This window comes from Amia ocellicauda, chromosome 12 (assembly GCF_036373705.1).
Source record: "Amia ocellicauda isolate fAmiCal2 chromosome 12, fAmiCal2.hap1, whole genome shotgun sequence".
Classification (NCBI taxonomy): Eukaryota; Metazoa; Chordata; class Actinopteri; order Amiiformes; family Amiidae; genus Amia; species Amia ocellicauda.
The window spans coordinates 17,652,033-17,662,634 of NC_089861.1; the positions used below are offsets into that span (position 1 = coordinate 17,652,033).

The 10,602-nt window shown below is 41.1% G+C and overlaps 1 long non-coding RNA gene across 1 annotated transcript; it reads right to left on the reverse strand.

Moving 5' to 3' along the window:
- Positions 1 to 256: 256 nt before the first annotated feature.
- On the reverse strand, positions 257 to 2,866 carry LOC136764099 (uncharacterized). The gene is made up of 3 exons (XR_010821135.1): positions 2,621 to 2,866; positions 1,493 to 1,532; positions 257 to 378 (listed from the first exon to the last, which is right to left on the reverse strand). It is a non-coding gene; the product is annotated as an uncharacterized LOC136764099 (long non-coding RNA).
- Between the last annotated feature and the right edge of the window lie 7,736 nt (positions 2,867 to 10,602).

Sequence of the window (10,602 nt, forward strand, 5' to 3'; positions counted from 1 at the left end):
ATGGCATCAATTAAGGTATAAACAAGTTACTACTGCTATTATTATTATTATTATTATTATTATTATTATTATTATTATTATTATTATATAATTAATACATGTTAAATAACTGCTTCATCCAGTACATGGTCACTGTGTATTATTATTATTTGTTTTTTTCTAATTATCATCGAGGAGGGTTGATTGAAGTGTGTCATATGCTGTGTGTCTCGGCACGCTCAGTTGTGTCCTGTCGTACCTGAGCCCACTGTGGGTTGTGACATCACGTCCCTCATGTGCCTCTGATGTCCCTCTGTCCTGTACTCTGTGCTCCTGGTCTCCTCTGTGTCCTCTGAGGCCGGCTCCTCCACCACGGCCACATTGTGTCCTGCTGCAGCCCTGGGGGTGATGGAGGAGAGAGTGGCAGGAAAATTGACAGGACAGAGAGGAGAGCAAGGAAAGATAAAGAGAGTGAGAGAGGTGTAACGCATGTGTTTTATGTGGGGTTTGTATTTTAAATGTATTTATTGTTTATAAATCAATTGATAAGTGTTATTGATTTTAATTGATTTATTGCAACATCTGAATGATATCTGCTCAATAATTTACACAGGCAGGACTAATTGTAGGTAATTAAGAGGCCTAATTGCTTAGTTTGGTTCTGGCTTATATATGCCGTGTTGAGAGAGCAAGAGGAGGTGGGGAATGCATTGCAGTGTGTGCGAGAAAGGGAGAAAGAGAAAGCTTGATGTCATTTGTGAACGATATGGTAATGGCACTGGTGGTAGTAAGACCATAGGTTTAAATTGCTATTTTGCACTAAGCACTAGTGGAAAACTATGTTTTATAGCCCTGCTTCTTTTGTAGAGTGTTTAGATTAACCAATTCACGGCAGGGTGGCCGACCTGTTTGTGTGTGGTTTATATATTTATATTGAGCTGTTGCGGTTCTCGTAGTTCCTCTCTCGGTCTCCCTGACGATTTGTCAATTGCCATTTCAGGTAGAACAATATTTAGAATTGTTTTTAATTTGTTTTTTTAATAAACTTATATTTTAATACTTTTAATATAAACAGAAAGCTTTGTTTTAGTGCTAAAGATCCACCGGTTTAGTGGTGGGGACTGGAATTGTAGCTTTTTATTTATTATTGTTTTATTATTAATGGTGTATTTATATTGATTATTTATGGTTTGTAGGTTTTACTTGGTTAACCTAAGTTTAAAGTTCTATTGTGTGAGGTTTTTTTTGTGTGATATTGGTGTGGTATATGTTTAATTTGGGTTGGTTTGGAGAGCACTGCTATGCTCCTGGTCCACCATCCTTTACATGGTGGTGATTTTTGACAATAAAGAACTTTCTGTATTTGCCTTTTGGGTTTTCTTTTGAGGGGAGTGAGAACACCAACCTGATCAAAAGAATCTGTGTGTGTGGGTATAGAACACCTAGATAACTTAATTGTCATAGCCCTGACCTTTGGGTTTAGGTGTTACAGAGGGAAGAGGGATGTTTTTACCTGTGGGAGTTCTGTGGCAGCACAGTGACCATCAGAGAAGCTGCAGAGCAGAGACACAGAGAGAGATTGTAAAGAATGAAGTAAGGCTCATTCTGGGTACTGCTGTAATTATGGCGTTTATGTGGAGCAGAAGTGCCATTGTTACTACTGTAATACCATGAGAGACAGTGATCCCACATCTCAACTTTACATGTTATTATTGACCTTCAAGGCTCGCCCACACAGAATCAACCTGTATTTCAATCTTGGCTAGAAATGTGTGACTTAATTTTGCTTAGGTTTGCAAAGTAGAAGCAGTCTACTCAAATTTTCATAATGCTTTATTCTGTGATCTTTGACATGTATTGATAGGTTGAAAATAAAGGGTGAAGTAAATTTCTACAGTGTATTTTCAAGTAAATCTCTGGGTTACAGATCCAAGATATATTTACCATATTCCCATACATTGCAAATATACCAAAATGGAGCCAGTGAAGCATATATAAGGATCCCCCTTTCTACCATGGGTGAACAGTAGAGTTCCCTGTGGGTCTTGACAGACTGACACCATTTAACTGCCCTGCTTCCCACATGCATTCCCTCCCTCGCTCAGTCTCCACTCCCAAGTAGGGCTGAGTGATATCAGCGACACATATATTTACTGCCCTGCTTGCTGTGTCGTATTGCACAAGAACTCGCATGGATAACATCACACGATACTTCTATTGATTGAATATATTTCACAAAAGAAGGCATTCTCTCTCTCTCTGACCTCTCCTCTCTTTCTCCTTTCCCATGACTCTCCATTTTTCATTCTCCCACTTTCTATCGCTCTTTCTCACCTGTGAGGATAAAAACCTGAATGTCACCAGCTCTCATCTTCTAGTCTGTGGCTCTGAAAGCCTTTTGTACCTGAGAGAGAGAGGCCAAGGGAGAGGGAGATAGTACAGAGTACAGACACGCTGACTGACTGACTGGACATTACAGTACATTACCATCACACAGAGAGAAAGAGAGAGGAGGGAGAAGTAGAAAAGAGACAGAGGAAGGAGAGAAAAGAAAGACACAATTGAAACTGCCAGAATTTTAACAGTAATAATAATACCAGTAGTAAGCAGTAATATAATAGGAACAGGGCTTGTGACTCACCAGTGATTGTATCACAGCAGTAGTAGTAGTAGTATCACAGTAGCAGTATTAGTAGTATCACAGTACCAGTAGTAGTAGTAGTATCACAGCAGTAGTTGTCTTAGTGTCACAGTATCGGCAGGAGCAGTTGTGGTAGTTTTAGAAGTAGCGATAACGGTATTAGCAGTAGCAGTAGTTATAACACAGCAGTAGCAGTATTAACATCAGTAGTAGTTGTATCACAGTACTAGCACTTCCAGTTGCCCTCCCTTATTGACGCACTCTTACTGACATTGGGCAACTGGCATGACATTTGTCCACCCACCCCACCTGGAAAAAACAATGAGAAATGCTTATCTTCTTCATCATTTTATCTTCACTAGCCCTACAGGAACTTGGCAGTATTCATTCTTGGATGGGAGTTCCGCATTTTTTGGCATTTCTGGGTAACCATTACACACGCTTTCTCTCTCTCCCTCTGCTTTCTGTGCTTTTTTGGGGACAGGTTTGGTTTTGCAGTTCTGATGTGTGAAATTTCCAAGAGTCATCTTGTAAATCATTTGAAATAAAGTGAGCCTATCTACCCCTCTCTCATTCTGTCGTTCTTTGTGTATTCATATATCTGTGTCCCTTGGCAGAAAGGAGACAGGGACTGACAGATAATGCTAGTCGGACTACAACCTTGTGCCTGGGCATGGCTGGAGCCTGTTTAAGTTTCAGAGACCTAGAGAAGTTTACACTGTTTAATAGTAGACCCCCTGGTTCTTAACCCTTTTCTTAAGACCCAGCTAACAGTACCATTTCACTTCAGTAGAGTGTTGGTGAGGGCAGGAGTCCTGATGCAGAGACATTTGCCGGATTTTAGAAGTGTTAGGTGGTAAGGGTCCAGTGTTTTGGCTGCTGCTTTGCTGCACAGTGGGCGGTTGCCTTTGTGCCAAGGGAAGGGCTAGAATTGGAGGAACAGATGCTTAAGCAAAGGAGAGCCTCACAGACTGAATGAGGTGCAGTAGGCTCTGATCGAGGGCCCCGGGGTTGCGTTTCACCCAGGCCAGTTGGGCTGTAAATATAGGAGGAAGAAGCGGGGTTGCAATTCAGCTGACTAATTCTATTTTTGGACACTTCAAAGTAAGAGAAAGAACATGTCAGAATGCTAATCTCATAAAACAAATCTGGACAGAATGCATGGAGAATGACAGATAATGATACACATCAGGAATGTATGACCTTTTGTGGAGTGTTGAGTAATACCTTGAAACTGTGTCCCGGTGAACTGCAAATGTATATTTTACTTTGAGTTTCCAAATAGATGGCAATGTGTCTTGGGGGAAGGAGGGAAGGGTTGACCTGATTTACTCTTTAGCTTCTTGTGTTTAAAAAAAACCAAATCTGTAATGTTGGAGGGTGGGGAGTTTGTTTTTCTTTTTTGTGTTGTGTAGTTTTGTGTGAAATTTACAATGTGTTGTTAGTAGTGGATTATTAGAATAGATTTTCATAAAGTTTGTTAATGTCAATTTACAAACTAGGCCTGGGCAATATACTGGTATCCACTTGCACACAGATACAACATAAATAAATAAAGGAGGTTGTCTTCAAGGAATAAAAAATACGAGTGTGTTAATCTGGACAAAAATAAATCTATTATGTCAAATACACGTTATGTTCTAACATTTCAAGTCTCGTGGTCTGACCCATTCAAACTGCATTGGTCTCCAAAAGAGATATTGGTACTGTCCTTTGTACTACAGTATTTCATTTTTTGTAATGAAAATAAATTTATATTTTATCTAACTATTTAATCGAACATGTCACGTTCAACAGCACTGACAAATGCTGCCCATTTAACCAGTTGCATCTTCACAATGGGACTGTGTTGGATTGTCACATGGGCGGAACTTTTAGGGATGGCGGCCCCGAGTGGGTTGCTAAACTTCACCTCACTGTAATGGACATGAGAGAATCATCTTCATCAGGTGGTGTGGGGGTAGGGCAGGGTTCTACATGCCTGCCTGTCCCTGTGTTTATCTGTGCATCTGTGTTTGTCAGACAAGACACAATTGTCAGATCTTTGGAGAAATTCCAACATGTTTTGAGTCAAGTGCAAATCCGATGAGATAAAACATAGGGGTGTGGGGTTGATTGCAAATAGCCTTGCTTCTTGCGTATACACAAAGTCACATATACAGAGAGTGTTTCAAGTGCATTGTGGCACAACCACTGATTTGTAACGCAGGAATGTTCAGATTTGATTTGAAATTCCATTCACACATTCAACATTTGACCTAAATCACTATAATAGGAGCCAATCAGGCATCACATGGAAAAATTGTCACATGGAGCCTACACAGGGCTTTTCCAGACACCCCATAAAGGACTCCATTAAAGTAGTCAAGGCATGATGTCAAAAAGTATTTATAACAGTTCGAACACGCTTAGAATTTCGTGAATTTCGGCCAGGGCACTAAGACCATAAAACTAAACAGCTTATTAAACTGCTTCGGAACCCACAAAATACTATTCTGTTAAGAAAAAACACTAGCAAAAACTGTAAATGAGCGATTGAAGAAAACGTGTGTATGCCCTCATCATGCCTAGTAACTAATGACAAAGTGGCTAAGAATTCATAATTGGTGGACATTGCCAATCTCTTTATCTTCCAACCACCCTCTCTCCTCCTATCCTTCTACCAACCCGTGTGTGTGTGTGTGTCAGGGTTGGTACAGTGTCAAAACATACTTAAGTACTTTTTCAAGCACTGATATATAAGGACCACCAATTAAAGCTGACAGTCTGCACTTTAACCCTGGCTATAGTCATTGTATCATTTCAAATCTAAAGTTCTATTTGTCAGTCAGTGTCCTGTTAAAACATGCGACGATTTACTGCACTAGTACCGTATTCAGAGCAGTGAGTTCATACACATTGTGACAGGTTAGTTTTTGAAAGGAAAACAAATAAAACCGCGAGTACAGAATAAAAAGGTCCTTTCTGGCGGGTTTTTTTTTCGGCTTTTCAGCAAACATGCAATAACAGAGAAATACAACTAAATATCCTCCTCACGGATGCACATGCTCTAAAAATACAATACCATGAGTCACGGTACTTCCTGGTTGCAACACATGCGGGGATTGCGTTTCCTAATGCAATATAAATATCTAAACAAGGAGATGATTTTAATCTATTTCATTTACACCCTACATAGATCTATAACATGGGAAAAAACCACAAACAAAACAGCGGCTAAAATGCATATTGTCCACCGAAAATGTCCCACAGAAAACAATCTGTACTCTCTCTCGCACACACATTCAAACTTTGAAGTGCTTTATTGGAACGAAAAACAATGATTCACTTATTCTCACTCTCACACTTTATTCTTTGTTGGTGAAACACTAAATAAACTGGCAATGGTTAGAGATGTAAATAATAGTTATATAAGTGTAATAAACATTTATTTTGTGTGATTTCCCCCACAGTGTTCAATATTATTTATAATTTATTATACGATGCTGTTACTATTTAACATGCAAAATAACAAAACGACTCAATCCAGATATTTAAAGTTATAATACATATAATTTCCTCGTTTCCCTCAGGGATGGACATTACTGAAAAACTGCAGCAATCGAAATTTGCGTTCAGAGACAGAGCATTGTAAACGTCCTCTGAAAATAATTTCACCCATTACATTTGAGTAAGCTAACGGTACCTACAGTAGAACAACAATGAATGCACCGTAACGTAAATCTGGCGTATGTAAGATTTTTTGATATATTTTTTTGCTAGCTAACAAAATTAAGTGAAATTCAAAAACGCGATTAGTGTTCCCAGGTCCTCTCCGTAATTTCACACATTTCCCCCCAAAAGTTGAAACAAAGTGAGGTCCAGAGGGAGCCTCGTTAAGTGTTTTGAGCTTCCTAGAGCATTGTATCTCAACAGTAAGAGAGGTGAAAATCAACTTTGAAAACACCTAAATTACCCCAGGTTAAAAAAATTATCCCCCAACATTTCCCCAATACAAATGTTGCCCCCTAATTTCCACCTGGGAATTTAAAAATCCCCTAAATTTGGGGGAAAATCCACCAATCTGGCAACACTGTCCCCAATGTGTCAGACTCAGAGCTGCTCTTTGACCAATACTAACTGGCCATTCAGAACTGAGATACCCGAGTGCCTGCCATATTGGAAAGAGCAGTGTGAATTTCATTGACTGTCAACCGGGAGAATTATATTTTTACATTCAGTCCAAGGGCACAACGACTGCTTTGGCCACAATTACATTTTGAAGGGGGGCATTACAGCCACACAAGGGGGCACCAAAGGCCATGGCCATGGCTGCCAGGAAATTCAATCCCTGGTCTCCGCTACCAGATCTGTAAGAGATGGTCTTACTTGGGCAATGTTACGGAGGTGAAAAAGTCACTTAGTGATGAACTTAATGTGTCCACCACCCACTTTGACCCGCATCAGGTGAACGCTATTGAGGGTGCCCTGTTTCAAGGCCCCAGTGCTCAGACATGGCTATCTGAACTTCAGGGGGGGGAACTATCACTGAAGTGTCCAACGGGCAGGGCAGCACTGACATGTTGAATAGTTTCACAGGCAGAGTGGTCTGGGACAGCCTCACTGGACAGTGTCAGTGCGGTACAGTCAGTGTCAGTGCGGTGCAGTCAGTGTCAGTGCGGTGCAGTCAGTGTCAGTGCTGTACAGTCAGTGTCAGTGCTGTGCAGTCAGTGTCAGTGCAGTGCAGTCAGTGTCAGTGCTGTGCAGTCAGTGTCAGTGCAGTGCAGTCAGTGTCAGTGTGGTGCAGTCAGTGTCAGTGCAGTCAGTGTCAGTGCTGTGCAGTCAGTGTCAGTGCGGTGCAGTCAGTGTCAGTGCGATGCAGTCAGTGTCAGTGCGGTGCAGTCAGTGTCAGTGCTGTGCAGTCAGTGTCAGTGCGGTGCAGTCAGTGTCAGTGCGGTGCAGTCAGTGTCAGTGCTGTACAGTCAGTGTCAGTGCAGTGCAGTCAGTGTCAGTGCTGTGCAGTCAGTGTCAGTGCAGTGCAGTCAGTGTCAGTGTGGTGCAGTCAGTGTCAGTGCAGTCAGTGTCAGTGCTGTGCAGTCAGTGTCAGTGCGGTGCAGTCAGTGTCAGTGCGATGCAGTCAGTGTCAGTGCAGTGCAGTCAGTGTCAGTGCTGTGCAGTCAGTGTCAGTGCAGTCAGTGTCAGTGCAGTGCAGTCAGTGTCAGTGCGGTGCAGTCAGTGTCAGTGCGGTGCAGTCAGTGTCAGTGCTGTACAGTCAGTGTCAGTGCGGTGCAGTCAGTGTCAGTGCAGTCAGTGTCAGTGTGGTGCAATCAGTGTCAGTGCTGTACAGTCAGTGTCAGTGCTGTGCAGTCAGTATCAGTGCGGTGCAGTCAGTGTCAGTGCGGTGCAGTCAGTGTCAGTGCTGTGCAGTCAGTGTCAGTGCAGTCAGTGTCAGTGTGGTGCAGTCAGTGTCAGTGCAGTGCAGTCAGTGTCAGTGCGGTGCAGTCAGTGTCAGTGCGGTGCAGTCAGTGTCAGTGCTGTACAGTCAGTGTCAGTGCGGTGCAGTCAGTGTCAGTGCAGTCAGTGTCAGTGCGGTGCAGTCAGTGTCAGTGCTGTACAGTCAGTGTCAGTGCGGTGCAGTCAGTGTCAGTGCAGTCAGTGTCAGTGCGGTGCAGTCAGTGTCAGTGCGGTGCAGTCAGTGTCAGTGCTGTACAGTCAGTGTCAGTGCGGTGCAGTCAGTGTCAGTGCAGTCAGTGTCAGTGCGGTGCAGTCAGTGTCAGTGCTGTACAGTCAGTGTCAGTCATAAATCAAGCCCCCCTCCAATAGGACACTGGGGGCTGAAACCGAAATCCAATCTCAAAAACTCAAGAACCAATCACCTATTGATCTGACAGACTATAAAGAACAGCGCACGGTCTCTTTCTCTCTCTCTCACCTGAACCAGAAACTCGCTGCCACAGCTCAACCTGTAGCTCTGTTGCCAGAACCGGAACCAGAAACCAACCAAGTCTTTGCCGACAACAGAAGAGTTAAACTGGGAGAAGGAGATTGAGCCGTACGAAGAATTCTTTTAAAGGACTTTATTAAATAAAGAACTTTACAGACTGCGCTGCCCGCCTGTGCCCACCTGATCAGTGGAGTTTTACAGCTGGACAATTGAATAAGTTGACTGTATACGAAAGTGTTCAGTCATTTAAATAGCTATTTGAGTCTTAAGAAACTTGACCCTTGGAACAAACAGGGCCCTGCTTTCCTCAAAGACTTTGTCTTCAAATAAGTACGGTGAGAGACCCTGCTTGCCAAGAAGATTTTGTGCACAACCTTGGAGCCTTCAAACCAGTGGAAAATCTGTTTGGAAAAGACTCTACATTCGCGAAACCCCAACTTCCAGGTGCATCGACTGAGTGGAAGTTATTGGATAAAGCCGAACTGGACTGTCTTTGTTCCAAACCACACGGACCTCGTGCCGTGTGCTGTTATCTGAGCCCGAAGACAGAGAGGCCTCTCTGCGACGAAGTTCAGATAAGTTTAACAGTTTGGAGTTCATGATTCATGACATTTGAGAAATCAATTAGAAATGTTAATCTGTGATTCATAACTCTAGAATGTGTAATATCATTTAGTTTTCTTAAATATAAATGTGTGTTGCATTAAACTGTTTTGTTAATCATTTTAGAAATAAAATCTGTCAACGTCGAGAAATATCTTCTCATTCCTGTTTAACTGTTTAGTCTGAAATTGACACAAGTTAATAGACATTAGATTATTGGTGGCCCTGCCTATCCTTAATCATTGAATAATAATCAGTTAAGGGAAATTGTGGTAACAAGTAATGATAGGATCTTTCTCGGCACCTAAACGTAAATGAGACTGATATATATATAACGAGAAGTTACCTGACATAAATACTAACCTGCATAGTAATTTAATGTCTGACTAACAATACTAATGAGAGACTCACCTTCGTCTTACTAACCGGTATTGTAGTCAATGTGTTTATAACCTTTTTTATAACGATTTGTGTTATCATATGCGATCCCATGGTCTTTGATTTGGTCACGGAAGTGATTTGTCTTTGATTTGTTGATCTAGACTTGAATTTTAATTAGTTTTTCCCTTTTGTATAATTAGTGTAGTGCTACATTTAGTCTTTATTTTTGAATAAATTTGACAATTTATATCTTTGGAATTGGTGTCTGCATCCAATTATTACAAGATTCCAGGATTCGTGATAAGGTGATACTATAAATTCACTTCTTTAATTGAAATGTATAAGTGTACCTTACGCTACAATTGGAATGGTTCATGTGTTTATAGGTAAAGGGGTTTTGCTTTTTTCTTTGAATTAATGTTGGTTTGTTTTTTCTTTATTTCATTAGCTATTATAACTAATATTTATTTACAAAGTGATGATTATAGATTTCGTTGAATATATTGTGACTATCTGCGTGGATCTGCTATGAATGCACGTCATTGTTGGGGGTGTCATGTCATTGGGCTGGAATAAATACATTCAGATTCTTATCCAGCTAACTTCAAATTAACCTGCCAGGTAGCATTTTTGAGATGCTGGACATATTGCTGTGGTACATAGCTGGTTGAACTTTATGGTCACTTTGGAAGATCGGAAAATCCCATGTTTATGCCAAGTTATCCTGAAACCCCGGTGACTGAAAGTATGTAAACTTGTTCCTTATTAATGTTTTTCTCATGAGAAGAATAACATTTTTATTTTTGAATTAAGTGTGGATGTGTTTGGGAAGGGAGTAGTGTTACTGAATGTAAAACAATAGTTAAATCTTTATCCTCTTTATCGTTTCCTCTTAATTTGTTTAACATTTTTTCATAATTTCACTTTGCAATATGCAGAGAATCTGAACATTCTCAAACATTAAAAAAAAAAAAAAATAGTCAGCTGCTTGAAGCAGCATGTGGGTCGCTGGTTACACACAGGCCACAATTGACCTTTGGCCCTCTGTGATTTATACTGTTTTTGATTGTGTCTG